Source organism: Mastomys coucha, unplaced genomic scaffold (assembly GCF_008632895.1).
Source record: "Mastomys coucha isolate ucsf_1 unplaced genomic scaffold, UCSF_Mcou_1 pScaffold6, whole genome shotgun sequence".
Classification (NCBI taxonomy): Eukaryota; Metazoa; Chordata; class Mammalia; order Rodentia; family Muridae; genus Mastomys; species Mastomys coucha.
The window spans coordinates 41,568,848-41,581,125 of NW_022196912.1; the positions used below are offsets into that span (position 1 = coordinate 41,568,848).

General features: G+C 41.3%; 1 long non-coding RNA gene across 1 annotated transcript; it reads left to right on the top strand.

Annotated features, from left to right (window-relative positions):
- The first annotated feature begins 3,174 nt into the window (after nucleotides 1-3,174).
- LOC116080091 lies at nucleotides 3,175-12,042 on the top strand. Its single transcript, XR_004114308.1, has 3 exons — nucleotides 3,175-3,268; nucleotides 11,027-11,113; nucleotides 11,971-12,042. It is a non-coding gene; the product is annotated as an uncharacterized LOC116080091 (long non-coding RNA).
- Nucleotides 12,043-12,278: the final 236 nt, after the last annotated feature.

The window sequence follows — 12,278 nt, forward strand, 5'->3', positions numbered from 1 at the left end:
ATCAATGAAAATTATAATTAACTCACCTGGGCCTACAACCTCCTCAGGCATGAGTTGTTAACTAGGCTTATATATTATATAATATATATTATATATTATATATTATATATATTATATATTATATATTATATATTATATTATAATATTATATATTATATATTATAGTAGCACGACTGAGATCCCATGGATGAGCTTCAAATCCATTTAGAAAGTGGCTGGTTACCATACAACCGTCATGCCACCATAACACAGGTGGGTACATCTTGTCTGGCAGGTTGGTCTCCTGGCTTGTAGCGTTTACAACTGAGTACCACGGTTGAGGCCTCTTCCTCTCCAGGAACCTTCACAGAACCTTCCAGCACGCTGAAAGGCAGACGGCAAGATGAAGGTGTCAGCTCAGTTCCAGCTTGCTCTCTCTACATTTTGCAACTGAGGTATGTGATGTCTTCAACAATAGGATCACACCCTCTAGTCTAGTGGGCAACAAAGAAAACCGTCAGGAGCCTGTCTTATTTTGGAGGCCTTTGGGAGTGTACCAGACTAAGAATTTTTTTTCAGTTCTATTTTAGAATGAAATGATTTAAAGCCACTAAGTACCAGAGTTTTTTAGATTTATCTGTCCTTCTCTAGTAGCTCAAAAAATGAATACCTTTCTTTGCATACCTTTGCATCTTTCAAAACATTTCAAGATATAAAATTTACTGCACAGTGATGAGCCGTCAGTCCATAAGTCTTCCTTTAACCAATAATGAAGAGCTCTGCTTATTCCTCTTCATCCCTCTAAATCTTCACCCAAGTCTAAGCTCAGGCCCAGCCTCTTGCTTTTTTTCTAATTAGCCCAATATCAAGAGCTCTTGCTCTCCTTGTAGGTCATGTTATCCTAGTAAATCCCCCTTGGCATAAAGCAAAAAAGCAGCTCAAATGTCATTAACCTGTCCTTGGGCCAGTATTTCACTTTTCCTATTAGTCTCACTCAGTATGTGTCTGTCCAATTCAATTGTTCAATGTTTTATTAAGCTCTATGTAAGTCAGACTCTGGAAATCCACGTGGTTTTGTCTATTTGTAGACACACAGCTGGGATATGATATATATTTGCCATGGAAGAGAAGTGAGGACTGTGAGACAATCAGGTGTAACAGAGAGCTTGACTCGTCTTCCACCAGCCAACAAGAGCTTATTGTTCCATTTTTAGGATCTTGGAAGTTGGCTGCTAAATATGGCTATTATTAAAAAGTCAAATGTGCTTTTGTTCATCTCCTTCCAAGTTTGTGTTCACTGACATCCTACTGCACCGTTCGAATATTTATTCTGTGGAAATTGGCAGCCCATGAAATACAGCCTCTCTTACTGCACTGTTGATTTACTGAACTTAAAAAGTGAAGGAGACAATATTAATAATATAGACTAAACCTAAGCACTTATTACACAAGTAGCCCCCATGTTCCAAACAGTAAGATATATTGAAAAACTAGTGTTCCCATATTTAATACTTTCATACAAACAAAGCAAAGAATTCTGACATGTATAGAAACAAGATTCTGATGTATGAATAGATGAGACTGAAAGCTTTTGATTTATTGGGTATAATTTTATATGGAAGTAGGAGACAGCTTAATGATAGATAACAGATCACATGGAATAAGCTTAATGAGAAAGGATTAGCTGAAAGGATTTCAATTCCTCTTCCAAATCAACTTTAAGTTAGCTACAGATAAAAAACAGTTATGCTAAAACGAATGAGAACATCATTTAAGAACCAAGAATCAATTGACTGAAATCAGTGATGGAACATTCTACTCATTGTAAATTGTGTACCATTCATTCAATAGTTCACAATGAACTGATCTGCACGTGTGTATCCTTATCAGTGTTGTTGCTCTTGGTGAGCTTGCTCTGAAACAACTACCTGCACATAGGTACTCGTACTACTTACAAGATGCAATTGTGAAGTTTGAGCATGGCAGTGGACAACTTTGGCTTGATCTCCCCATCTTCCATCCATAGTACCTGGTAAATGGTACTTTTGTTATTGTTTTCATTTCTCGGAAGGAAGGGTCGCTCACAATGACCTCATTTCTGTTCACTCTGCCAGACACCTAGGCATGCTTTCCTTTTCCTGTGCACAGGTACATGAAAATACAGGAAAAAACAGGCACTTCTTTATATTCATCTAGGAGAGGAGACATATGCTTCAAAGCTACCCATGGGAGTCCCACATAGCATTTTTTTCAGTTTAACCTACTGTGGTATTCAGCCTGGAGTTCCTCACATTACCGGACAAACTCTAAGTTCTCTTCCTATTAGGAAGTCCAGAACATAGAGTTTTGTCCCAAAGCAAAAGAAACTCAAAGAAAACAATTAATTTGCATTTCATAAATAAATAAATTCTTCAGCACTCCAGAAAACTCTTGCTCCACACCCCCCCTTGTGATAGGCTTCTCCAGTATTCCAGGACTCTGGTCATTGGAGCTTCCAGAAGTCGGCCTCTACTAGAAACATTCATGTCTTTGTCAGGAGCAACTCTAGCTCCATGGTCACTGTCTTTAGATGAAATCACAGGGAATCGAAGCTCAGCTAAGCAGAGTTCTGAGCTGTGACAATATTCCCTGTTGCCACATGTGGTCTTTCTTCCAAATACTGCATCTCTGAGAAGATGCAAACAATTAAGGAAAATTTCTCTGAAGTACCCTCCACTAATGCTCTCTGAAGTGCTCCTATCTCCTTCCCTGCTCTTAAACCCAAGCCCAGCTCCTCTCCTTTTTAAACAAGAAAGGATGCCCATTTTTGATGGCTAAAGACTTTTCCACAGAAAGCAAGATAATTTGATGTAATGACTAAAGAATGGCCTCAATGAAATTAGTTTATCTTGATTTAGTAGGTTTAAATACAAAGAAAGATGAAGGAATTTATACAGGTTATGTGTGTGCTAATGAGATAATAAGGCTTTAATGAAAACCAAGTTATTAGTTAATCAGTTTAGCTTGATAACTACTGGTGAGCTGTGGAAGAACAAGAATAATTAAGTGACACTTAAAGGTACGAGAAGAGCGTTCGTCAGAAATTGATGTGCCTACAGAAGGCTCCAAATGGACGACTTTCATGGTCCTCTCTGTGTTGCCATGGCAACCTACTTTGGTAACTCGCGTATCCTCCGTGTAGGAAAACAAGGGGCAGAGTGTTCTGAGGAAGGTGCAATCCCCTTTAAGCAGATCTATAAGCATCACAGATGAACAGAACTTTCAACATTCCGCCATGAATATTCATGAAGTAAGTTGTTTTTTGTTGCCTGCCTAGTCAGCAGTCAGAAAACACATGGTGTGTGTTGGCAGCATCTTTCCTAGGTAGAGGGCTATGGACTGAGGCAATGGCAGGAACTGGGACCTGTGAGGCTGACTGACATTTCCATCTGCAGAGAAGGCTGGTAATTAACAGGAAGGAGTGTGCCTGCAGCATTACACCATCTGCTAGGGAAACGGCTCAATAAGAAAGGCGCTGGATAGCATCTCAGCAGTGGCGCGATCTGGTTCCGACATGAGGCCGGGCATCTGTTAGCAGAGGAGACAGACTATTAGGAAATACGACTGGGAATGAACAACATGGAAAGAGTACTCTGACCTAGCCCATAAAAGCAACTCTGTAGAAGCGGCGTCTTTTTTATCTTACTTACACAAGTCTTCTGAAAATGGTTTGCTGAGGGGCCATTACAGATCTGTTTGAACTAACACAATGGATTCTGAAATGCTGTTTGATTCCAACGTGAAATTCTGGGAATCAGGATACAGCTGTCATCTTTTGACAATAGAACTAATTTCAGAGCGAGGATATGAGGTTACATTTCTTCTTTTGTTTAGATAGGGGGATGGGGGCAGGGTGGGGCTCCGGGAGAGAAACTAAACGATCGTTTGAATGTCATACTATTCAAAGTTGAAGAGGCAAAAAGCTCAGGATGCCCTGAGGGGAAGTGAGCAGGTCAGAAATCACTCCACATTCCTGTACTTCCTCCTATAGCTGTTTGCTCTTTCTACACTGTGTGCAAACCTTCCTGCTGTGGGAAGTCACGCCACTCATTATGGCTTTGCCAAAATGTACATACCAGCCTTAGCACTTTGGAAAGGGGATGTCAATGTTTGGATCAAATGATAGTTCAGGGTGGCAGTAGCAAGTGTGATTGGCTCCCATGTCACCTCCTATACATCCCAGAACATATCAGCTTTCTTCTAGAGGAGACTCCATTTTGCCAGGGGTCAGCATAGCAAATACATTCTTATCATCAGCTTATGGGCTGATGTCATTTTTCTGTCCATAAATATATCACTAACTTTTCAGTGGCCACGGAGAAACTTTTGACTCCAGCTCTCTCAGTCAGGTGAGAGATCAGACCTTGTCAGACCTTGTAAGCACCTTCACATTGACCAGGACTATAGACTCTTTCCCACAGTCCAGCAGATGGTGGATGACTGGAAGATGTGTCTTTCTGTGTGTGTGTGTGTGTGTGTGTGTGTGTGTGTGTGTGTGTGCGTGTGTGTCTGTTACTAAATCAGAGACATCCAATGAGATGTGCTGAGACCTCATGGCACCATATGGGACTGAAGAACACAGAGACCTTGGAATTTAAATTCATCTGCGAAAGATGGACACATGCTTCAAATTTAGAGCATTAGTTCTTTTAAGGGGTCCTCTTGTGAATGCAGATTATCTCACTAATGCACACAGATATATGAAGGACTGGTGACAAACTTTTAAAATGTCATTGGTATTAGAAGAGAGAAACAGATTAGCATTAAGTGTAATGAATGAAAATATTTTATCTAGTTGTAAAGATTTAGCACCAAGCTCTCCAGGGAGATAGGGAGAGGAAATGATTGGTATCACATGTCAACTTCCATGATATAAACAATCTCACTGTGGCCAAGTACAAGCAGAAGGTGGCTGTAGAAGAGAGAGTTGAGAATAGAATAAAACCAGGATGTTGGTATATAAAACCCCTGACTTTATCTTTAAGGGCTTTAACACATAGGACTTGGTAATATCAGTTAACCGAACTTGACCCCTTTTCTCTGCACCGAGAACATGTCTAGGCACTTACATCCAACAACAGCCATCCATGTGCACTGAGTCATATGCTCTCCTTTATAACCCTGCTGGCACACCCAGAAATAGAAATGAATTAAATATGTGATGTAGGCCACACTATTTAGCTTATGGGAATTGTGATCTATTTTCAAGCTAGTAGCTCTCTCATATTTTAGGAATTTGTTTTTGAGAGGAACCTGCTTATCCTAGGTGTGGAACTAGCCATGGAGAGTCAGGCACTTCTTTGAATTCCTCACCCTGTTCTGTGCTGCCAACTGCACTTGCGTCTTCTACCCATCTCTATCCCAACTGAGAACTGTCTCAGAGTCTTCAGTCAAAATTCCTCTTGAGCAGACCACAGCTGCTCCGACTACATCTGCAAACATCTCTCTTTCAGTGAGGCTTTGGGACTGGGTTTGCCCTTTATAGAATCACCACAGGACCCTGGGCTCCAGTTTGTCCATCGCTTGGTGGTCATAGCATATACCGGTAAACTAGAAGAGTCATTTCAATGGCCCGAGCAGCAGAATGTGCCATGGTCACATGGGGAGCCAGGTGGCATCATAGAAAGATTGAAAAGAGTTAACTCTGTTTCCAGAGTCCCCATTCAGTCACTGAGTCATGTAAGTCTTGAGTCATATTTGGTTTTGTCATCTAGAGGAGAAATGTCACCACTTTCAGTGGCATCACTGAAAGTGTTTGGGTAAAGCAAATAATTTTGGTTACAAATTCTGTGCATTTTTTAGACAGCAACACCAGTGAAATTCACCCAAATGAAACAATAACTAGGACTGTTGTTTCTTGGGGACAGTCACAGGTTACTTGAAAAGTTAAAGTCTAAAATTCACCATGGAAATGATCTACATGGTTTGGAAAGGTGAACCATGTTATGGTGCGTGAGTGAGTTGGAACCCACTCACTTATAAAAGCTTTCTCCTCTGAGGAAGAAACTGAGGATTGCTGTTGTATAAATGTCTTTCCCTCCCGTTGCTGAGATAAAACACTGTGACCCAAAGCAATTTATAAGATGAAAGCGTTTATTTGGGCCTATGATTCCAGAAAGATAGGCATCCTTCATGCTGGGGAAGCAGGGCAACAAGCACCAGCGTGGAGACAGGAACAGGAAGTTGAGAGTCAAGATCTGGAACCGTAAAGAGAAGCAGAGTGAACTGGAGATGGCATAAGGCTTTTATCTCCAAGTCCACCCTCTGTGACATACTTTCCATCGCAAGGCTGCACCTTTTAAACCATCACAAGCATTCACTACCAGTTGAAGAGTAAATGGTGAAATGCCTGAGACTATGGGAGACCTTCTCCCTAAAGTCACCAGAGGTGTGTTACTGAAAATCCATCACTCCAGAAGGACCTGTTCCCTTCCGTTGGTGAAGGCAAAACTCTGGTTGAAAAAAATCAGTAGTATCTATTATTTTGACTTTTGGATTAAAGGCATATATTGACCATCCAAACTCTCCTACAAGTGTATATTTGCTAAAGCAGTAACAAACAAGCTTTTACACATTCATTGAGAATATGGATTGGATGAGTTGCAGGTATTTTAGACAGTGCTCAGAGAGGGCTCTCCTGCTACAGACAACCTGGCATTTGACTAGGGACCTAGATGAGAATCCAAGGGAATATTTATTCAGTTGTTTGGAGAAGGAGGGACCCCTGGGTAGAAAGATTCAAACATGTCCTAAGGTAACCACCTTGTAGAAGTACCTCAGCTCATGACATATGGCTAATGATAATGACACATAATGATGTATGACACACCCACACTACCTTGGTAGCAACTGAGAAATCCTTGCACAGGAATAGTCGTAGACTGCTCAGCACAAGAAGACAGGAACAAGGGCTCAGAGATAGCTCTGGGATGTCGGCTGCAAGGAAACAGACACTTTGGGAAACTTGATGCTGCCTCTTCCCTTGCCTACTTCGTGTCTAATCTAATCTAATCTAATCTAATCTAATCTAATCTAATCTAATCTAATCTAATCTAATGCAGCTCTCAGAATTCCTAGTTCGTAGACTTATGGGAATGAGCTAGTCCCCTGGCCTCCCACTCTGCTGGCTCGATTCCTGTCTTGGTAGGTAGTGGTTCTGGTATTTCTCTTTATTGTATTACTTCTAATTTATGCAGGCTTTTCTCATTCTTGAGTTTCTTTCTTTGCTTTCAATTGCATGGTCAATATGAGTTCAAGAGAAGGATGACATTCACGTGGAAAGGCATGCAAAGAGATGAGCTCCTCTTGCTTTATTCAAAACTGCAGTCTAGTGATTGAAGTATTTCCAACTCCTTTGTAGTTTGTATGGGTACCTGTTTAGCTGTTGAGGATCCAGGATTATAAATGTACAGTTTAAATCTCTATTTTATTTTTACCACTAGATAGTCTAAAGTTCTGTCCCTGTGGATAGTTGCCCTTCTCCAAGGCCATTTTCTATACCCCCATGGTATTTCCTTATGAAGCTAATCAGGTTTTTAAAATTAGACTCCAGCACTAAACTTTATCTTATAAAAAGAGGTTTAATAAATGTAACATTAGCTAAATTTATGATTTAGCTAAAGTTACACTTAGTGATTGCCTGTTTCTTTTGTAACTCTCTCTTAAGTGTAAAGTTGATGACTCTAGGCCTTTGATATCAATATCCTCCCCCCTCAGAAAGTCTTTTTATGAAGTTATCAGTCTAACAGCTGCTTATCAGCGGAGTGAAGTGACATGGTGCTTCTGCAGCAGGCAACGAGGGGCCTTGTCATTATATATCCATGCAGTGACTCCACTTCATCAATACAAAGCTGTGATCTCATGGACCTCCACACTTCCAACTAGCAGAACTGCACATTGGGAAGACATGCATCTATATGCTTTGCTTTACCCACCAGCTCTGCCCTCTACTCCCACATACATGATGCAAAACTGTCAGCACCCAGTCTGCAGGAGTAAGAGTCTTGTCAATGGCCTCATTAGCCTTTGTCAATAATGTGGACAGTTGGAGTTGGGCTTTGTAAAATGACTTAAAAAAATCTGGTCTTCGTGATCTTCAATGAAGCAGGAAATGCATGCACTGGTACCTTATTCTTTCATCCTCAAAGCTGTGCAATCCTCATACTTCATTGGGCTCCAACAGACGTTTAAGGTCTTTGATGGCTGTTCCCCACCCCCACCCCTGGTGTCTTTTTTTTTTTTTTTTCATCTGAAGGCAAACTGTGGTATAAAGCATGACCAGATAATCCACTGTGTCTTAGAGCCATGTTCTGAGACTCATTGAGAATGAAGTCTTGATTGGTATATAGAAGTTATTTGGGGAGAAGGGAATGTCAGTGGAAAAGGATAACCTACCTTATGGTGAATCTTACTTTTTTCTCTCTCTGCAGTGGGTGATCCTAAGAACAGCCACTTTAAAAGCCATTGGTTCTCTGACTATAGGAAGGAAGAGAAGGCACCGCTGTTTGCTGGGCCCCAGCCAGATATCCCAGAGGGATAAAGAATTAAATAGTTGTTAGAAACTCAGAATATATAACCTCTTACAACTTTAAGCCAGGGGACTGAAAACCCCCAAAGCTTGGGTACATAAGATTGTGAATGCGGATCTTTCCTCTTCCTGGCCTGCCTTCTGGAGTTTGCAGTCATACTCCACAGGGATGACTACAGTGGGAGCCTATCACAAAGAAATTTTGGTGTAGACATGTATGTAGTGGACAGCCATAAAACAAATGTGATAAGATTCCCACATAGACCCATTGAACTGCATTTCCAATAGACAACTCCAAATGCTGTACCCGGTAGATGGACAAGAAGAGAGTCCTCCACAGCTGGCAAGATGGGCAGATGTAGCTCACCCTGCCCCCTTCTCTTTTCCCTCTCTCTTTCTCATTTCTATTTTTCTGCCAGCAGGTTCCCTTCAGCATTCAATCAAGGGCAATATGTCCTCAATCAACGTTTTTCTTTTTTTTTTTATGCAACGGTGTCCTTTAAAGCTCTTTGCAGCTGGTTGGCAACTGAATTGCTGCCAACATCCTCAGAGAGCTTCCCCCCATGTGCATGCACACCCACTGCCTTCCCAGGGCTCTCCAAGTGCCCTGGAGGTGACTTGACTAGAGTGCATCTGAGTCTTTCTCCAGGATCTGAGGGCTCAGAGTTGTCCATTTCTCAGAGTCCTGTCCATCTGTGAGACAAACACAGGGCAACCAGAACACACTGGGATAAAGTCAGGGAATGGGGACCATTTCTGCAGAAAAAAAAAGAGAGAAATCTAGGGTCTTATTTTGCATCCATCAAACATCTTGGAGGCTTTAGAAAAACTAGGGAGAAAGTCAGGAGACCTCTGTTCTTGGTGCTGTATCCACCAGTGGGGTGAACTGGTGTGAGCTGATGTATTAGCCAGGGTCCTGTAAAGAAACAGAACTGGCAGAATGGATGTGGATTAAAGGGGGACAGTAGAATAATTTTTACAACCTGGTCAGGGTAGTCCAACAATGGCTGTCTTCGTGTGGGAGAAGCTGAGAGACCAATAACTGCTGGGTCCACAAACCTGGATGCTGCAGGTTCAGCCTAACCAGGAGCCAAAGGCTGAAGAATTCCAGGAAGGCCACTGCTCTTTGGTCCACATTAGAAGCTTCAAGAAGCTGTGTTCTGATATCAGTGAGACAATGTTGGAGGCAGCAGTTGTCCAGAAGAACTCACAGAGTAGAAGGATGTAAAGGCAAGCAGGCAAGGGGGACAGGAGCTTTTCCCTCAGATTTCCTTTTGTCTGAGCTGCCCTGGAAGTTGACACCCACATTCAGGGTGGGCCTCTCCACCTCGAATAACCAGATGAAGGCAATCCCTCATAAATGTGCCCAGCAGCTTGCTTCTGAGTTGACTTCGGATCCCATCAAGCTGCCAATTAAAATGAACCAACACAGCTAATTTAATCTTTTTCAGGCAATAAACAGCTAATAGCTATAGTCATGTTTTAATAAATAGAAATTTGAATAGATTTCTCCATATGTGTTTTCTACCACAAAGCCCTTATGTTTCCACCATTTGCTTTGGAGTCATAATAGGATTATGAGACTCTACAAGGCGAGGGCTGGCCATCATATGACTCTCCATCCTGTTAGTGAGTCCTAACCTGATGTGCTTGGGAGACCCCTGTGAGCCCTCTATGTCAAAAGCGCTCTTGAGGGCACCTTTTCAGGTTGGATTCTGATCATATGGCCCCAAGGGAAGTGAAGGCAGACCCAGTCAGCACGAATAACGTCATGCTTTCTCTTAGACAAAAGCCATTTATAGGAGGCTATGTGAATCTCCTAACTCTGTAACTTGAGTAGGAATAGCTCCCCATCCAGCACTTACCCTGACACAGTATCCCTATGCCCTAAAGCACCATGGTCCAGTGCACATTTCCATCCAGCCTGGCATCACAAAAGGCCAGAGGGTAGCAGGACCAGAAAGAAGGCTTGTAGGAAACACAGGACCAGACTACCAGAACTCATGCAGACCTTTGACTCTTTCTCTCCAAATTTCCTGACTTGAGAGAAGACGTAACAGATGTTCCCCAACCTCAGTAGGGATCACACAAATGCTAAACCTATAACTTTCCACCTCAAAATTTTCCTGCATAGTTTTTTAAAAATCAATTTTCAGTAGAATATTTAAAATGAGAAAATTGTCATAAGCAAATACAGAGAAACATAATTAAAATAATAATTGCATTCCCACTACACACACACACTCAGAGAAAGAGAGAGAGAGAGAGAGGGAGAGAGAGAGAGAGAGAGAGAGAGAGAAAGAGAGAGAGAGAGAGGAACTTGACTTTAGACACAACCTCCTCACCTGGAAAGTGAATATGAAGTCAATGTCTGTTATGTGTTGGGTAGCTAGATGAAAGAGTGAACATACTGAGCCCTTGGTCATTGGTTAATGTTGACACTCCCCACTACCTCCTCCTTTTCTCACTCTGCTCTCGTAGTTACAGTTGTTCTGAAGAAACAGTCCAACTGCTAAATATACTACTGATTACTGACGGCATCAAGAGTCACTTGGAATTTGCTAAAAGGTAATGCTTAAGGGATCATCAAATACTTTCACTGTGGTTGAGTAAGAAAATCACGAGGAAGTAGAAGACATGAAATCCTCTGTTTACAAGACCATCAGTCCAAACCTGATTACATTCAAAGAGTTTCAAGGGTTCACAGTTTGAGAGGTAGAAAGATGCTCTAGAAAACTCGAAGTGCATTGTTGGTCTTGGGTGACCCTGCAAGTTGCTCTGTAGGATAGATTGAAGTAATCAAAACTCAGTGTTGATGGAAATTACTCTGAATGGGGGGGGGGGCAAAAGGTCTTTCTCACCAATTGTGAGAACCACAGAAGTATTTAACTCTGTGATTTCCAGATTTCCCATCCACCAATGGGAGAAGTAACTCGAGACTCAGTGCCCAGCATCTTAAGCAAAAATTAATTACATGGTATTTAAGCTATTTTTAAAATGATGCATGGAAGATAGAAACTAATAAGAGCAATTGAATTTAAAGGCATAGATTGGTGTTCTTTTGGCTTTGGTCATGTAGTATTTTGTATATTATAAACTATGCAAACAGATGAAACAAATACATAAAGGTGAGTCTCCAGTGTGCCACGACAATGTGACCCAAAGGTATTATGACTTTCATTCTTAGAAAGCTACAAAAATCTCTAAGCAAAAAGTAAATAAAATAAAATGCCACTTAAGAAAAAAAATCACTTGATTCTCTAACAATACCTCTATATACTATTTTCTAGTGAAAATTTTACCTACCTGGTGGTTTTCCTTTGGAAACAATGTACTTATTTATTCATTTTTTTGTGTGTGAGAAGTCCACAGCTTTCCTTCCTTATTTCAAATTTATTTTTTCTATTTTAATGCTTCTGTGATAGACAATGGAATGTGAAGAACCAAGCTATATCAGGCTACAGATTCTTCTTGCCAAGTATTTCCTTGAGCATGGACACCTCTCTGAAGGTACACCAAGAATGTTTTGGGGTTTTTTTTTGTTGTTCTAAAACCCATTGTGCTTTCCATCCACATATATGCCTACCTTGGGATGTGGATCTACATTTACTGCTATAGAAGTTGCCAACCATTACTACAAACACAGCCACGTAGTTCTCTCATCTCTTAACAGTTTAATCTCTGACAAAATAGCATCATCACAGAGGCTGATCCTGTATAGGTTCTCTTAGCC